This window comes from Grampus griseus (assembly GCF_964374135.1).
Source record: "Grampus griseus genome assembly, chromosome: 4".
In the NCBI taxonomy this organism is placed as follows: domain Eukaryota; kingdom Metazoa; phylum Chordata; class Mammalia; order Artiodactyla; family Delphinidae; genus Grampus; species Grampus griseus.
In genome coordinates this window covers 104,150,107-104,167,025 of record NC_138997.1, presented here as the reverse complement: position 1 = coordinate 104,167,025, position 16,919 = coordinate 104,150,107, and positions in this window count along the sequence as shown.

Sequence of the window (16,919 nt, the reverse complement as noted above, 5' to 3'; positions counted from 1 at the left end):
TAATAATATCTATATCTGACAATTGTTGTAAGAATTAAATAAGCTAATAGTTTAATGTACTTAGGACTGTGCTTAATATATTGTAAATACTACATGAATTTTGATTTGATAAGCTGTTTATTAAACATCAAAAGGAGACTAACATTGGGCTAAGAGCTGCCAAAGACACACAAAAGAACATGGTAGAAACTCTGCACTTAAAGGAATTTATTATATTTAAAAATTACAAAACTTTTCAGTAGTAGACAAATGCTCATACTCTTAGCTACCCAAAGAAAGTGATTTCTTTCAAACATATTTGCTCCACTCTTGGCCACCGCATGTGTTCAGAGGCTACTGGAAAGAACAGATTGTGGAGCTCCCTACTATGCAGTTAGAACTGGTTACCCAACTTCCTCAATGTAGAACTAACACCCACGGCTCACATTCCAGTAATAGCAGACATCTACTCCTCCTAGGTTTTCCAGCATCTGACCTCATCCACATGATGCCTGTAGAACCCTCAGCCTGGTCAAAGTCCTTGGTGCTCCTTTGAACTCACAACCAATGACCAGCAAACTCTCCTATATCTTCAATCATCTCTCAAACATTCACTGAACTTGAGTGCCCCCTGACATCACCACTATGGTCATAACAAGTTCCCTTATTCCAGCTGCCCCAAGAAGAAGTTCCCTAAGGAAAATGGAATATCTCTAACCACCAGGATGAAGTCCTCTCCCTTCAGTAAAATCTACTTATTCTCTAACACCCCAGGAAACACTTCAAGAAACACAGGTGATCTCCTTGCTCTCCCTTTTCCTTTCAAATTATATCTCCTCCATGTTCCTTTAAAAAAACCCAAGACTTTTGGATGCTTGTGACACCAGATTTTTTTTTAATTTTTATTTTATATTGGAGCATAGTTGATTAACAATGTTGTGTTAGTTTCAGGTGTACAGCAAAGTGTTTCAGTTATACGTATACATGTATCTATTCTTTTTCAAATTGTTTTCCCATTTAGATTATTACAGAATATTGAGCAGCATTCCCTGTGCTATATACTAGGCTCTTGTTGGTTATCTATTTTAAATATAGCAGTGTGTATATGTCAATCCAAACTCCAATGAAATTTTTAAAAGATAACATTTACATGGTTTGTTTTTTGTATATAGAGATACAATTGACTTTTTTTTTACATCTTTATTGGAATATAATTGCTTTATATTATCCTTTTAGTTTCTACTGTACAACAAAGTAAATTAGTTGTATGTATGCACATATCCCCATATCCCTTCCCTCTTGCTTCTCCCTCCCACCCTCCCTATCCCACCCCTCTAGGTGGTCACAAAGCACCGAGCTGATCTCCCTATGCTATGCAGCTGCTTACCACTAACTATCTATTTTACATTTGGTAGTGTATATATGTCAGTGCTACTCTCTCACTTCCTCCCAGCTTCCCATTCCCCCTCACCATGTCCTCAAGTCCATTCTCTATGTCTGTGTCTGCATCTTTATTCCTGTCCTGCCCCTAGGTTCATCAGAACCATTTTTTTAAATTCCATATATATGTGTTAGCATACAGTATTTGTTTTTCTCTTTCTGACTTACTTCATTCTGTATGACAGACTCTAGGTCCATCCACCTCACCATAAATAACTCAATTTCATTTCCTTTTATGGCTGAATAATATTCCACTGTATATATGTGCCACATCTTCTTTACCCATTCAATTCATCTGTCAGTGGACACTTAGGTTGCTTCCATGTCCTGGCAATTGTAAATAGTGCTGCAATGAACATTGTGATATATGACTCTTTTTGAATAATGGTTTTCTCAAGGTATATGCCCAGTAGTGAAATTGCTGGGTCATATGGTAGTTCTATTTTTAGTTTTTTAAAAAGGGAACATCCATACTGTTCTCCATAGTGGCTGTATCAATTTACATTCCCACCAACAATGCAAGATGGTTCCCTTTTCTCCACATCCTCTCTAGCATTTATTGTTTGTATATTTTTTGATGATGGCCATTCTGACCAGTGTGAGGTGATGCCTCACTGTGGTTTTGATTTGCATTTCTCTAATGATTAGTGATGTTGAGCATCCTTTCATGTGTTTGTTGACAATCTGTATGTCTTCTTTGGAGAAATGTCTATTTGGGTCTTCTGCCCATTTTTCATTTGGGTTATTTTTTTTTTTTGATATTGAGCTGCATGAGCTGCTTGTACATTTTGCAGATTAATCCTTTGTCAGTTACTTCACTTGCAAATATTTTCTCCCATTCTGAGTGCTGTGACACCAGATTTTAACATTCACTTCCTTTTACCATTGTTACCCTCTAAGGATCCCCATTTACTCCTCATGTTTATTGTTTATTGTAGCACACGACTCACTGTACTCTTTTTCACTCTTTTCTTAGTGACTTCTTCATTTACATAGATGACCCCACACCAATGTCTCCCCATGCCACTACCACTCATTTTCATGGTTACAATAATCACACCATCTCTGAAATATAAAATCCAAGCACACTACCCCATGACTACCACTTACCATCATTCCCAATTTGCTTCTCCTATGATCCATCTTCTATCTCCACCTCTCTTTCACTTCCCTCTTTGCCCCTGGATTCCATTGTCTGTCTTATAATTATTATTTATAATTTTAGGTATAAACATATTGCTTTTCCCTCTTGCTTTTCCTTTCCTCCTGAAAAAATTTGAATTCTGGGTAAAGAAAAAAATGTTTATTCTTCTTCATGCACCTAAGTAGTGGATGATTGCTGAAGAAAATGACAAAATCATGCTGATTGGTCTTATATTCTATTAATAATCAAAATTATGAAATTCTCAATATTGCTCCAAAAACCTAAAATATCCCAAGTATGTTTGCTTTCTCAATCTTCAAGAAATTATTATTTCATAGTTCCTTTCTTTTCTCAAAACTCCTACATGCATTTTTGTCCTTATTCTTACCTGATAATCTTGCCTCTTCCTTATTGATACAAGGAGGAACTCCTTCATTTAGTCTCCAGCAAAGTCATTATTTCTGTCCCCCCTTGCTATAGAAAGAGTCCCTGTTTCTATCAAAGGCCAATGGACCCATTTTTCCTCTGGATCTCATCTCTTTTCTCCTTCTCCTTCTCTTTATTTTCTTATTCTCTCTTTATCTCCTGCATCATGTTTTGTCATTTCTTTTGGTTCATCTCTATGAGCAAGTAAACATGATTTAGTATGTTATATGCTAACACACACATCCTCCTCCCAATATGACCCCATATTTCTGTAAAATTTCATCCCCAAACTTCTGCAAATCAGTCTCTGGTAGCTGTTTATATAACCACAACATACAATATTTCCACAATCTCCACTTCTATTTTCACCAGTTGAACAAATTATTCTTGCCTAGGTGACCCCCAGTGTCAAGTCCAATGGTCTCCTCTTCATTATTATTGAATTTGATGCCTCATCAATTGTTAATATATTTGATGACACCATCTTCATTTTACTTCTCTTGGATTTTATGACACTTCACTATCCTAGTTTTACTAATTCACTTTCCTCTTTTAAGCTTCATTTGATGGAACTCTACATGTTGCCTTCTCTTTTCTCTGGCCTGTATTCTACATAAGTTATCTCAACCACTCTTGTGCCATTAAATAGCATCTATAGGATAAATACCTAGCCCTACCTCTTCTGTAAACTTCACGCCTATAAGCTTTACTTCCTTTTTTTAATTTCCATTTAGATGCCTAATAATTTCAAACTCACCATGATCAAAGGGAAAACATGATATTTTTTTTCCTTTAAATCTGCTGAATCCTCAAACTTTCTCATCTGATTCAATGGCTGCAGGAGCTCCATATTTTTCAAACCAAAAGTCTGGGAGTTAGATTTGATTCCTCTCTTTCTAAGTACAATATCAGCAAGTCTTGTCAAATTTACTACTTCAAAACATATCCCAGTCCATGAAGTCATCACTATCTCTACTAATAACAGTAATTTTCTGTCCATCATTATCTCTTACCTGACTACTAAAATAGTGTTCTAACTCATGTCTTATCTTGTCTCACACCCCCTTACATTTTGTTCCTGAGACAGTGAGCAAAATTATACTTTACATATTTAAAGGTAAATTTAATATTCCCCTACTAAAACTTTCCCATGAATCCCTACTTTATTCTAACTCACAACACCTTGTATTATCTGAGTTCTGCCTACTTCATCTTATTTCATAACATTATTCTCTAATACTCCAGTGTGAACTAAATTGTCTTCTCTCTGTTTTATCTGGAATTCTAAACTCACTCATTCCTTAGAACCTTTACCTTATGATCGCATTCACACCCCTGTACAGAAATGACATGGATTGAAAGATTTTACATTTTCTTTCCTCTTAAAACATTTAAGTTTAAAGTTTTTTATGCATACACATATAAGCATATATAATTTAATATAAATAAATAAATGAGATTATATCATAGGTGTTGAGTTCTTTCTAGATGTTTGTTTTCTTGCATCTTACCGCCCTATCAGAAAGTTTGGGCAATGTGATTAATTGATAACCAAAGTAGCACAATTCTTCATTCTTCTCTGTATCCACACTTTTTGCAGTATGTCTTTGCAGCATCTCTCTTCACTAGGTGGAATTTGTTTCCTATGCTTTGAATTTGGGTTGGCCTTGTGACTTACTTTGACTAACAGAATATGGCAGAAGTGATGGTATACAAATTCTACTTATGTATCAAGAGGCTGTACTTCCTTTTGCTCTCTTGGTCTCATGTGGCTGCCATATGAAAAGCCTGAGGTAATCTAATGGACAAAGAGAGACCACATGGAAAAGAATCACCCTAGACCAGCTATCCTGGACCATCTAGAACCAGCTGACACACCTGTTGACCTCAGATACATGAATGAGCTCACTTGAGATCAGCCTAGCCCAGGATATACCTGAAGAACCAGCTAATCTATGAACTCATGAGCAATAGTAAATATTTATTGTTTTAAGGCATTCGTTTTTGAGATCATTTATAATACACTATTATTGTGATGATAGAAAACTGATTCACTCAGGTAAAGGGAAACCACTCTAGGTATCTTACCAGGAGGAGATTTATCACAAGGAGTTAGATGTTTCCAAAACGATTGGAGAGTGAAAGCTGGGTAGAACCATGACTTGCTTTTAGGAAATAAGCAAATGCAGGAATCATAGGAATAATTTGTTAATCATCTTAGCTGCTTGCTCTCCAAAGTAAATGATATTCAGGAACTTTATAAGAAGCCACAGCAAAATTTACAATGCAATCTGTCCACATACTTAACAGGTCCTCCCAGAGGAGAATAATGGCTTTTCTCTTTTTTTTACAAATAGTGTGCAAATGTCTCTCATTTTCAGAATCTAAACTGGAACACTGCTGACAGGGTGCATGCAGATGGTTGGATTAGCCACATATGATGCTCTGCATCACCCTTCTTCTTCTACAGCTTTCATTTCTTCAGTTGCCTCATATAAATAATTTATATATCCTTCTGTATTGTCTCCAGGATCATGTAATCATATGGAGACAGATATAGTCATGCACATATAAATACGTATATATGCATGCATTTACAAACATATAGGGCAATGTTGTCACTGTTTTATAAAAACAGGACCATATTATGCATGTTACACAGACTTTTGCTTTTAATTCAAAAAAATATTGTGAAATGCCTCCTAGTAAACCAGGATAGCCTTCATTTACTCCTTTTGTTGGAGTATTCTGTCCTATGGTATAAATAACTTAGTCAAGCTTTAATAAACATTCAATGGTTCTATTTTTCCTACTCTGAAGAGTCTGCAATAGATTTCTTTACATGCACATCTTTATATGCATTGGTATTTAATTTTTATAGGGTGTATTAGAAGAAGTGACATTGTTGGGTTAAAAGTTATATGTATATTTACTTTTAATAAATGTTGCCTAAATCATTTTCCCAAAAGCATAATAATGCACATCCATTAATTATCTGTGAATATACTTTTTCTCTGTATCCTTGAAAAAATAAACATTATCATATATATAAAATATATATTGGACTAACGAATGGAAAGTAATATCTGTGTACTCTAGTCTGCATTTACTCAACCATAAGGGCATTTGAGCATCTTAATATCTGTCTGTTGATCATTTGGACTTGCTATTGCTTTTGTATATTAATTGGTTTAACAAAGTATTTAAGAATGCAGGCTCTGAGTTACATTGTCTGTGTTTGAATTTTGTGAAATTATTCTTTTCCCTTTTTTTTGAATTATGTTTATCAGATTTTGCTATTAGGTTGCTAACTTTGTAAAATTACCTAGGGATTTGTCCATGATCCTTATTATCTTAGATGTTTAGGGAATATGGGAATTCAGTTGAAGTCTCCTACAAATTATCAAAGATAAGAATAGAAGTAGAGAGAATATAAGATTAACTCACCCTTTTTCCCTGTCCTCTTCATCTACTATAATTTTGAGATCTTTGTTCTAACTCTGTTATTTGGTCAGAATCCTTCTTTTAGTAATTTCTTCCATGGTATGAATGGGCAGTAGGCTCCGAATCTTTCAATAGCTTCAAATATCTCGCCTTTATCTCGTCAGGAAGTTTTGGGTATATGACTGACGTATCAGTTCTTTTCTCATCAGTATATGTAGATGTTATCTCACCAGCTACTATTTTCCACTCTTTCACATAAGTTGTCCAATTATCAAACAGATGTGTTTTTCTTTGAAGCTAAATTGCTCTTTGTGTCTGGAGAATCTTCTCATCTTTATCTTTGGAATTCGTATATTTTATCAGGCTATGTCGAGGTATGTTTTTATCATCAAACCTCCCTTTTATTCTAAAGATTCAGTTGTTTTATCACCTCAAGAAAATTCCTTTATGTTGTGTGTGTGATTATTCCCTATCCTCCACATGTTTATTTGATACATTGTGGAAATCCTATTATCTGCATCTTAGGTTCTTCATATCTCTTATCATTTCCCTTATGATTTCCATATCTTTGAGTTTTCTTATGTGCTTTCAGGTGGTTCTTCCATCAGATTATCTATGTCACAAGTTCAGATTTTGACAGCATCTGTTCTATTTTTCAATTTGCCTATTAACTTTTGTTATTCAAAAGCATGACATCCTGATTTGGTGTATCAGAGGTTCCTCTTCTCTGGTAGTTGGACTTCCTTAAAAGTGTATTTTTGTTTGTGTGGCATTTATTGGAGCTTGCTACTGGTCCTAAGTAGCATCAAGGAGAGGTAAATATTCCCCATCTCCATGGCTGCAGTGGGTAGCAGCAAGCCTGCAACCAGTCTCCTGTTGGGACCCCAGAAGGAAATCTTCCTGCTCCCTGGTCTTCTTGAACCCTCCCGGCCTCAGGATCAGAAGGCTCAGCCCACCTAATGAGCTTCTCTCCCATGTCATGGTAAGGGAAAGACAAAGCACACTACCATGGGGCAGATGTTTATTTTCTCCACAACATTCCTTGGATCGCTATGGTCCAGGCTTTCCCCAGGATTTTCAGCATTTCAATCCTTGCTCTAAGGCTTCCCACTGGTCCTCAGGCTTTATCTGATCTAGTTTAAAATATTTTGCTCCAGCAATCCCCACAGGTTGTCAGCAAATGTAAGAATTTTCTTGTGCCCAGTTGCACCTAGACTCTCTGACTCAGGGCAGGCACATGGATCAGGTTGGGAGTAGAGAAGATGAAAATGCATTCAGTTCATCATCTTCCCAGAGTTCACCAAAAACTTGCATTATAAAGAAGGTGATTCCAGAAATGAACTGCTTCTTTCCCAGTCACTTTGTCTCACATCAACGTGGGATCTAGAAACAAGCACATATTTACGTTTATTATTTGATTTCTCACCTAACTATGTAAGCCCCATGAAGGTAGAGGCTTGGTTGATTGGATTTACTGCTGTATCCCATCTACCTCATCCCCATACCTGCTCTACCTAGAGCTGTACTCATCGTAGGTATGGCCACACCATATTTTCAGTTGTTCAGATATAAAAACATGGAGTCATTTTTAACCACTTATTTTTCCCTCATTCATCAGCTAAATCCATCAGAAAATCTATAAGCTCCATCTTCAAAAGATGTCCATAATTTGGCCACTTCTTCCCACATTCATGACTACCCTCTGGTTCTAGCCACTGTCATCTCCCTCCTAGATTATTAAAATAGTCTCCTTTCTGGCCTCCAAGTTCAACTCTTGCCCCTCACATTCTATTTTCAGCACAGCAGCAAGAGCTGTCCTTTTATAATGTAAGCTGTCCTCTTAACAAACAAACAAGCATATCTACTGAAAACGTGCAATGGACCCCATTTCATTCAGAATAAGAGCTGACATCATTAAAATGACCCCCAAGTCCTCCAATATCTGAGCCCCATGACTTTTTTGATCTCATGCCATTTTTTTCCTTCTTGCTCACTCTGCTCAGCATTAGTGATTCTTTTCTAGTCTTCAAGCTTGCCAGGCATATTCCTGATGTGGTGTTTTGCACTTTCTCTCTGACTAGAATGTCCTTCCCCCCAAATATCCACATAACTAGTGCTCTCATTGCACCAAGATTTAGCTTAGATGTCAGCTTCTTAATGAAATCTAGCCTGATCAGGTTTTTTTCTTTTTTTTTAGTTTCATTGAAATATAATTGATGTATAATAAACTGCACATATTTAAAGTGTATAACTCTATAAGTTTTGACATGAATAGACCTGGGAAATTATCACCACAAACAAAATAGGGAACACATTCATCACACCACAAAGTTTCCTCATGCCCCTTTCTAATCTGTCTTTTCCACTCCTCTCACCCCATTCTGATTGCTCTTTCCATCCCCAGGGAAGTATTGCTCTGCTTTCTCTAACAATAAATTAGTTTGCATTTTCTGGAATTGTACATAAATGAATCATACAGTATGTACTGTTTAATGCCTGACTGCTTTTACTAAGCTTAATTATTTTGAGACTCATCCATGTTATTGTGTGTATAGATCTCTTTTCTTTGGTGTGTAATATCCCATTGTATTGATATGCCATTGACCTATTGATGAACATTTAAGGTCTTGTCAGTTTTTGACTATTACCAAAAAAGAAAGAAAACAAAAGCTGTTACAAACATTTGTGTACAAGTCTTTTATGTACATATGTTTTCTTTTCTTTTGGGCAAATACGTAGGAGTAGAATGGATGAATCATATGATATATGGATGTTTAACATTTTAAGAAACTGTTAACTTGTCCTCCAAAGTGGTTATACTATTTCACAGTTCAGTATTACCAGTAGTGTATGAGTTTCAGTTTTACTACTTCCTTGCCAACATTTGGTATGTTTATTTAGTCTTTTTAATTTTAGCCATTCTAATAGAGGTGTACTATTACCTCATTGTGGTTTTAATTTACATTTCCCTAATAACTAATGATGCTGAGTATTTGTTCATGTGCTTATTTGCCATCTGCATATCTACTCGGTAATATTTTTGTTCAGAGCTTTTTTTTTTAATTGGGATAGTTGGGTTTTTTTTTTTTTTTTTTTTTTTTTGCGGTACACGGGCCTCTCACTGTTGTGGCCACTCTCATTGCGGAGCACAGGCTCCGGATGCGCAGGCTAAGTGGCCATGGCTCACGGGCCTAGCCGCTCTGCGGCATGTAGGATCTTCCCAGACCAGGACACAAACCCGTGTCCCCTGCATCGGCAGGCGGACTCTCAACCACTGTGCCACGAGGGAAGCCCAGTTGGGTTTTTTAAATTGTGTTATTAAATTGTGTCATTTCTTGTTATTGAGTTTTGAGAGTTCTTTATATATTCTGGCCACAAGCCCTTTACTAGATATATGATTTGCAAAAATTTCTCCCAGTCCCTGGTTTTCATTCTCTTTAAAGTGCCTTTTGAAAGAGAAGTGAGTTGTTGTTTTTTTCCAATTTTAATAAATCCAATTTATCAGTTAGTTATTTTATGGATCATGCTTTTGGTATCATATCTAAGAAATATTTCCTAACTTCAAAGTAACAACAATTTTCTCCTGTTTTATAGTTTTAGGTTTTAGACTTAAGTATATGATCCATTTTGAGCTTTTATTTTTTAATATGATACTAGTATGGATTAAATTTTACTTTTTTGTACATGGATAACTATTTGTTTTCAGCACAATTTGCTGAAAAGGAAATATTTTCCCCATAAAGTTCTTTTGTGTCTATGTCAAGAATCAGTTGTCCATTTTCGTGTGGGTCTATTTCTGGACTCCATTCCATTACATATTTTCTGTCTTTGTGTCAGTGCCACATTTACATGATGACAATAGCTTTCTAAGTCTTGAAATTAGGTGTTGTTTGTTCAACTTATACTTCATGACCACCCTTTTAAAATTAAGATCTGCACTACCCTCCCTCCTGCTCTATTTGTTTCTTTTATATGCTGCACATAATACTTTTTTTTTTTTTTTTTTTTTTTTTGCAGTACACGGGTCTCTCACTGTTGTGGCCTCTCCCGTTGCAGAGCACAGGCTCCGGATGCGCAAGCTCAGCGGCCATGGCTCACAGGCCCAGACTCTCTGCTCTCAACCACTGCACCACCAGGGAAGCCCCCCATAATACCTTTTAATGTATTATGTGATTTATGTATTTAATATGTAAAGCTCCTACCAGAATGTCAGCTCAATGAAGGCAGGGACTTTTTACATTTTATTGATATTCTAATTACTGATAGATTCCAAGTGCTTAAAACACTGTTTAGTACATAATAAGTTTTACATATCTATTTGTTGAATGAGTGAATATAGAATCAGACCTTTTAAAGGCTGAAAAATATCTTAGAGTCCACTTCATCCAATCTCCATGTACTAATAAATAAAGAAATAGAGGCAGAAATATAAAGTCAGTGCTCACCCAGCTATGTAATCAGGGGGTCCCTACTCAATCCCTGAGCCTCACTTTCAACCCTACTGCCTCTCATCCAAGCAATATTGAATGGTTCACAGCTTTGCGAATGTGTCCTCTATACCATGACTTTCATTTTCCCACAGTCTGGTACTTTTATCTGAGATGCACTCTCCTTTCTCCTTTTTTCATCAAGTATCACCTCCACTGGAAGTTATTCCCACACATCTAAATCTGATTTAGATTCTTCATCTCTCAGCCTCTGTACTCCCAAAGTATGGAGTGTGACCCATACGTTAACTTATTTTCTATACAAGACTTTCTGTGAAGGCAGAGGATGTTGTCTTATATAATTGATTACTCACAATGCCTGGCACCATTCTTGGCACGCAGTACACTCAGTTGAATGAATAACTTTCTACGTCTATCTTCTGAATTTCAGAGAACGATTGAAATTTATCCCCATTTCTTGCCATATTTATAAGCTAGTCTGTTTTGTGTTTATTTGTATGAATGCATGTGTGTATTTCTCATTGTTATTGCATTATTTCGTTTTATCTTAACCATCAGATAGGTCTAACAAATGTGAAAATGATTTCTCAAGTATACGTTATACTTGTTTTCTTTACCCAACAAATAACCAACAGAAGTAAATAATGTCAAGCATGTTCATAGAGTTCATGCAGCTGGTCATAAAGGCCACATTTATATATATATATATTTTATATTTTGAAACATTTTTAATTGTATGAATTAAAAAACAAAATAGCTAAATTCAACATCAAATTTTCTAAAGTTACATTACACAGGCTGACACAGGATACTTGAAAATATGTTAAGTTTTTGCATTGACACTGATATCCAAAATAAAATAAAAGTGCTTCTGAGCCCTACCAGTGCAGAGGTTCCCAGCAAAACCATCTATCAGTTCAGACTTCCAGACCCAGGCAGGTAGTTCATCATTTAACCAGAACAAAAACATGGAGAGTTCTTGACAAATTCATTAAGAAATCCATAAAATACGTAGTATTACATCTTGTCAACCTGACTTTGCTTATCAGAATTCTTAGTCCAGAAATAATTTGTAATAAGGTTGTCATTGAGAAGCTTCTCAATTTTGCTGTAAAGTGGAAAGGACTTAGACTAATAATGAAGGCCAGTTAAATCTCAGAACCACTACCTGCCTGTGAGGTTTGTTTTTCACCAATTTATTTTTTAATTGAAGTATAGCTGATTTACAATATTGTGTTAGTTTCAGGTGTACAGCAAAGTGATTCAGTTATATAAATATATATTTTTTGGATTATTTTCCATTATAGGTTATTACAAGATATGGAATATAGTTCCCTGTGCTACACAGTAAATTATTGTTGCTTATCTATTTTATATATAGTACTTGTATCTGTCAATCCCATACTCTATCCCTCTCCCACTCCCTTTCCCCTTTGGGAACCATAAGTTTGTTTTCTGTCTGTGAGTGTTTTTGTTTCATGTATAGATTCATTTGTATTATTTTTTAGATTCCATATATAAATGATATTATATAATATTTGTCTTTGTCTGACTTACTTCACTTAGTATGATAATCTCTAGGTCCATCTATGTTGCTGCAAATGGCAATATTTCATTCTTTTTATGTCTGAGTAATATTCCACTGTATATATATACCACATCCTCTTTTTCCATTCATCTGTTGATAGGCACTTGGGTTTTTTCTATATCTTGGCTGTTGTAAATAGTGCTGCTTCCCTACCTGTAAGATTTTAACCAAAAGATTTAACTTCTCTGTTCCTTCCTGATTCAGAGGACTAGGAGAAGATAACAAGTGATTTTGTAGGTAGCATAGATTCTGACTGATAGAGGACATTAAATAAGTGTTAGTTCCCTTCTTGCTTCTTTGTTTAAACCAATGCTGACAATACATAGCAAATATTCATTCTGACTCCAACCTATTCCAATGGTTTAGAATTCTATCCCATTGAAATCTAATGAAGCCCTACAATTCTTCTCAAAAATTCCCTGGATAGCCATGACCAATTGATCAGCATTGGCAAAAGGTGTCAAGTGTGTCTAATACCTATGTCCAAATTATGTAAGTGCAGTCCATAGATCACTGCATTAGGGTAACCTGTAGACCTTACTAAAAATTAAATTCTTGAATTCCAGTTCAATCTTTGTGAACCTAAGTTTCTGGGGTTAAGACTCAGAAATGTGGATTTTTGACAATTTTCCAAGGTTATTATTATTCACATTATGGTTTATGCATCATTGTCAAGTGAATATAAGACATAGACCCTGCCATGTAGAAACTTATAGGGTATTGAAGGAGAAAATAAGAACAGACATCATTATACTATGGTAATAAAGCCTATAATAGAAGAATGAATCAAGATCTATCAAAAATCTAGAGGGGTCCAAGGTCATATCTCTCTGTGTATTCGGGGTTCTCAGTATACTACATATTAAAAATATGCTAACTCAAAATTACAAAAAGTATAATGTCACATAATTGTACATTCACAAAATAAATCTAAGATTTATTCAGGATTTATTAAGAATATTAAATTTAAAGCTAATGATAAGCAGTTTGAACTTGAATACAGTGAAAATTTAAACTTTTGACTTTTTTTTTATTCAACCTTGTTAGTGTATTCCTATGAAAATATAAAGAAATTCACTTGGAGATTATGTAAAAAGTTTAAACTTAAGTCCATGGACAAATGATCCCTTAGTCAACCCTTTAACCCTACCTCGTATTAGCTTCTAGGATGAATAAGTACTGTGAGTTTGGGGAAAGTTGGGAAAGTCTTCAGAGAGGAAGGGCATATCTGGGTGTTGACGTTTGAATAGAAGCTTGTTGGGATGATCTCTCCAGTGGCTTAGTGCCACATACTCTGGTCTAAAGCTACCACACACATGACTTACCTCTTTGTGCTGATAAGTCTCCTATAATTTCATATAGGATGAGTCAAGAAATCTTTCATATCTATTATCTGTTGACTATAGCTCTCAGAACTGTTACTCATTGCTGTCACTAAACTTGGGGCAGAGCTGCTCAGTGCATAGAGGAACATTGGCTGGTATAAGAGTGTTTTACAGGAAGAACAGCTGCAGTAAGGAAAGCTTCTGAGCCACTGCTGCACTCCCTACCCAACTCCCACCACTTCCATCCCTCCTGCCACTTCACCATGAGACAAAAAGAAGAAACAGGGATTCCTGTTTAAATATGGTGGGCTTTAGACATAGATCTCTATGTCAAGGGTCCTGTGACATCACTTTCAATCCCCTTGACTCTTCTACCATAGGTGTTTTGGACCAAGAGAATAGTGTCCTTCAATACAGCCCTGTTACCTATCTTTTTCTCCTTTTGAATTTTCAATCACTATATTCCATGAGTTTCATATAGCAAATGAATATGTGAGTCTTGTCTAAATGACAATGTCTTGCCCAAATGACACTTAAGCAGCAAGTAATAAATACTGATATAAATATGCACCTCTAGTAAAATCTTATTACAAGTTTATGTAGAATGAGTTATTAGTCATTTGATTCCATTTTCCAATGGTGACAGAATAAAGAAGGGTTTTATGGGACAACTTGAATATATTTTTTTAATTGTCCAATAAAATTAGGTTTTATGGGGTTTTTTCTGTTCTTTTTCTCTCAATTGAACATAATATAAATCCGATGACAGTCAAAAACATTGTTATTAAGTGAGAATATTTTAATATAATGAATATATATATATATCCTACTGCTTTTCAAAATGGCATTAGGTGGGTTACAAAAATATAATGTATTTTGTAAGAGTAGGAGGAAAAATAGTTTAAAATAAATGTAAGTGAGAAAAAAATGAGTTGAATGGAAAAATGAAGCAATAGAGAGCTATGAACAGAAATACATGCCCAAAGGTCTTACAGTTCTTCATAAAAATAAAACATTGACAGAAATTGTATCTCAAAGCCTCCTGACATCCATAGAAAAAAGGCAATATATGTGCTATAATATGCATATTCTCTGTAAAATAGAAATAAACCAGTTGCTTAGAAGTACAGTTTTTCTAGTTACCAAGGCAGAGCATTTCTAATTTGGAAATGTGGGGTAATGTGGTGGGTAAAACTATGACATGAATGACATTGTCCCAATAAGAATAGATTCGTGTAGCAATTTCTTGTCACAGGTATCCATGCAAACAGAAGATATAATTCTGATTTTCCAACACTCTCCTGAGATATTCCTCCATAGCTTCTTAACATTTCTTCTTCCCTTACCTGGCCATTAAAAATTGGGAGTTCTCTATTGGTCTCATTTCCTTTGCTCTTCACGCACTTTCCCTGAAAGATCACAGGCTTTCCAAAGGCTTCATTATTAACCCTAGTCTCCATCTCCAGCCCATACCTCTTGCCTGAATTCCAAAATCCTTTCACCAGCAGTATTCTGTGGCATTTCTGTATTGATTTCTCACAGTCACCTCAAAGTCATTTCAAAACTGAAATACTGATTTCCCTTCTAAGGGACTTTGTCATACAGTGTTCCATGGCATAGTAAGTAATCATTCCACCTAAAAATAATCATCCCATCCATACAGTTGCTCTACATAGATACTTAGGAGGTACCTTTTTTTTTTTCTTCTTCTTCTTTCTTGCTCCTATAACTAGTCATTGTCAAATTCTACCAATTTTACCTCTTGTTATAGACCTATGCACATTTCTCCAGTTTCTCTACCACCATCTAAGCACCAGCCAGGGACACCTCTTACCCAGATTATGATGATTTACTCCTACGCTCTGATCTGGTCACAATCTATTTTCACCTAGTAAGTAGCGAGGCTAATCTTAGGATGTAAATCTGTTCATGACCCTTCCTGGCTTAAAATCTCCCAGTAGCTTCTTATTGTATGGTAACTGAAAGATGTATATTTCCTACTGCTATTGCTTATAAGGCTTTTGAGGACCTAGACTCCATCTCCTTCCTCAGCATCATCACAGACTCCTACTACCTCTCTGACTTTTAGCCTTTTAATACACTGCAGGGTCAAGTGCCTTCTTTTTAGAGATGTATTCTGTGCCTAGGGTCTTTTCTACCCAACCAGCCCTCTCCACCTTGATATAGTCTACCCATCATGCCAATTTTGACTAACGTAACATCACGAGGGAGGCCCCCTAGGAGAAGGTTAGTTCCCGCAGTTTGAGCTCCCACTGCATCATGCTCTGACTCACTGTGTGTCATTCTGACTGGACTTTAAACTCCATTTTTGCAACGACCATATAGAGTTTTCCTCACCCCTGTAATTCCCATGTCTGCCACATTGCGTGGCATTTTGTAAGGACTGAAATCCTTGCTTGTTAACTGCATGAATGAATAAATGACTGAATGAACAAATGAATGCCTACAAGTCTTATTTCAAGGGTCATAAACTATAAAATGATTACTGTATAAACCTTTTGCTAAAGGAACACTTTGAGGAATTAGAAACTCAAGTTCTAAGGAGAAGAGACTAGGTCTTCTCTTGCTGGCATTCTCTTCATTTTTCTTTCCTGGTGGTCCACTTGGACCCCAGCCATTGGAAGTCCCGGTGCCAATTTGTCTCGCATTATGAACTGATGTGCTCCATAAACTACCCATAATGTGCTAGAATGTGGCTCCCGGGCTTTCATGTTCACCATGAGAACTGCCTGCTCTGCTTACATAGCATCTTTATTATATATGTGGAGTCATGGAGCCCCATGTCAGGAAAAGCTGGAGGTTTGCTCTTCAGAGCCGATATTTGACCCTATTGCTGCTTAAACATGCCTTTTCCTACTTGAAGTATCAGAGAGCTTTGCCACTATATTTCTTATCTGAAACCACTGGGAAACAATTTCCCATAAATCAATTCAGCAAATATTTATTAAGTGACTCATACAGTCTCAAACTTAATGGGCCTAGAGAGACTGTCTAGTCAAACCACCTTATTTTACCAAGAAAATCTCAGAAACTTGGTAGACTCCTGATTTCAAATCCATTAAATAATTTTCTATGCATGAATATAAAAATGTGTAATATGCTCT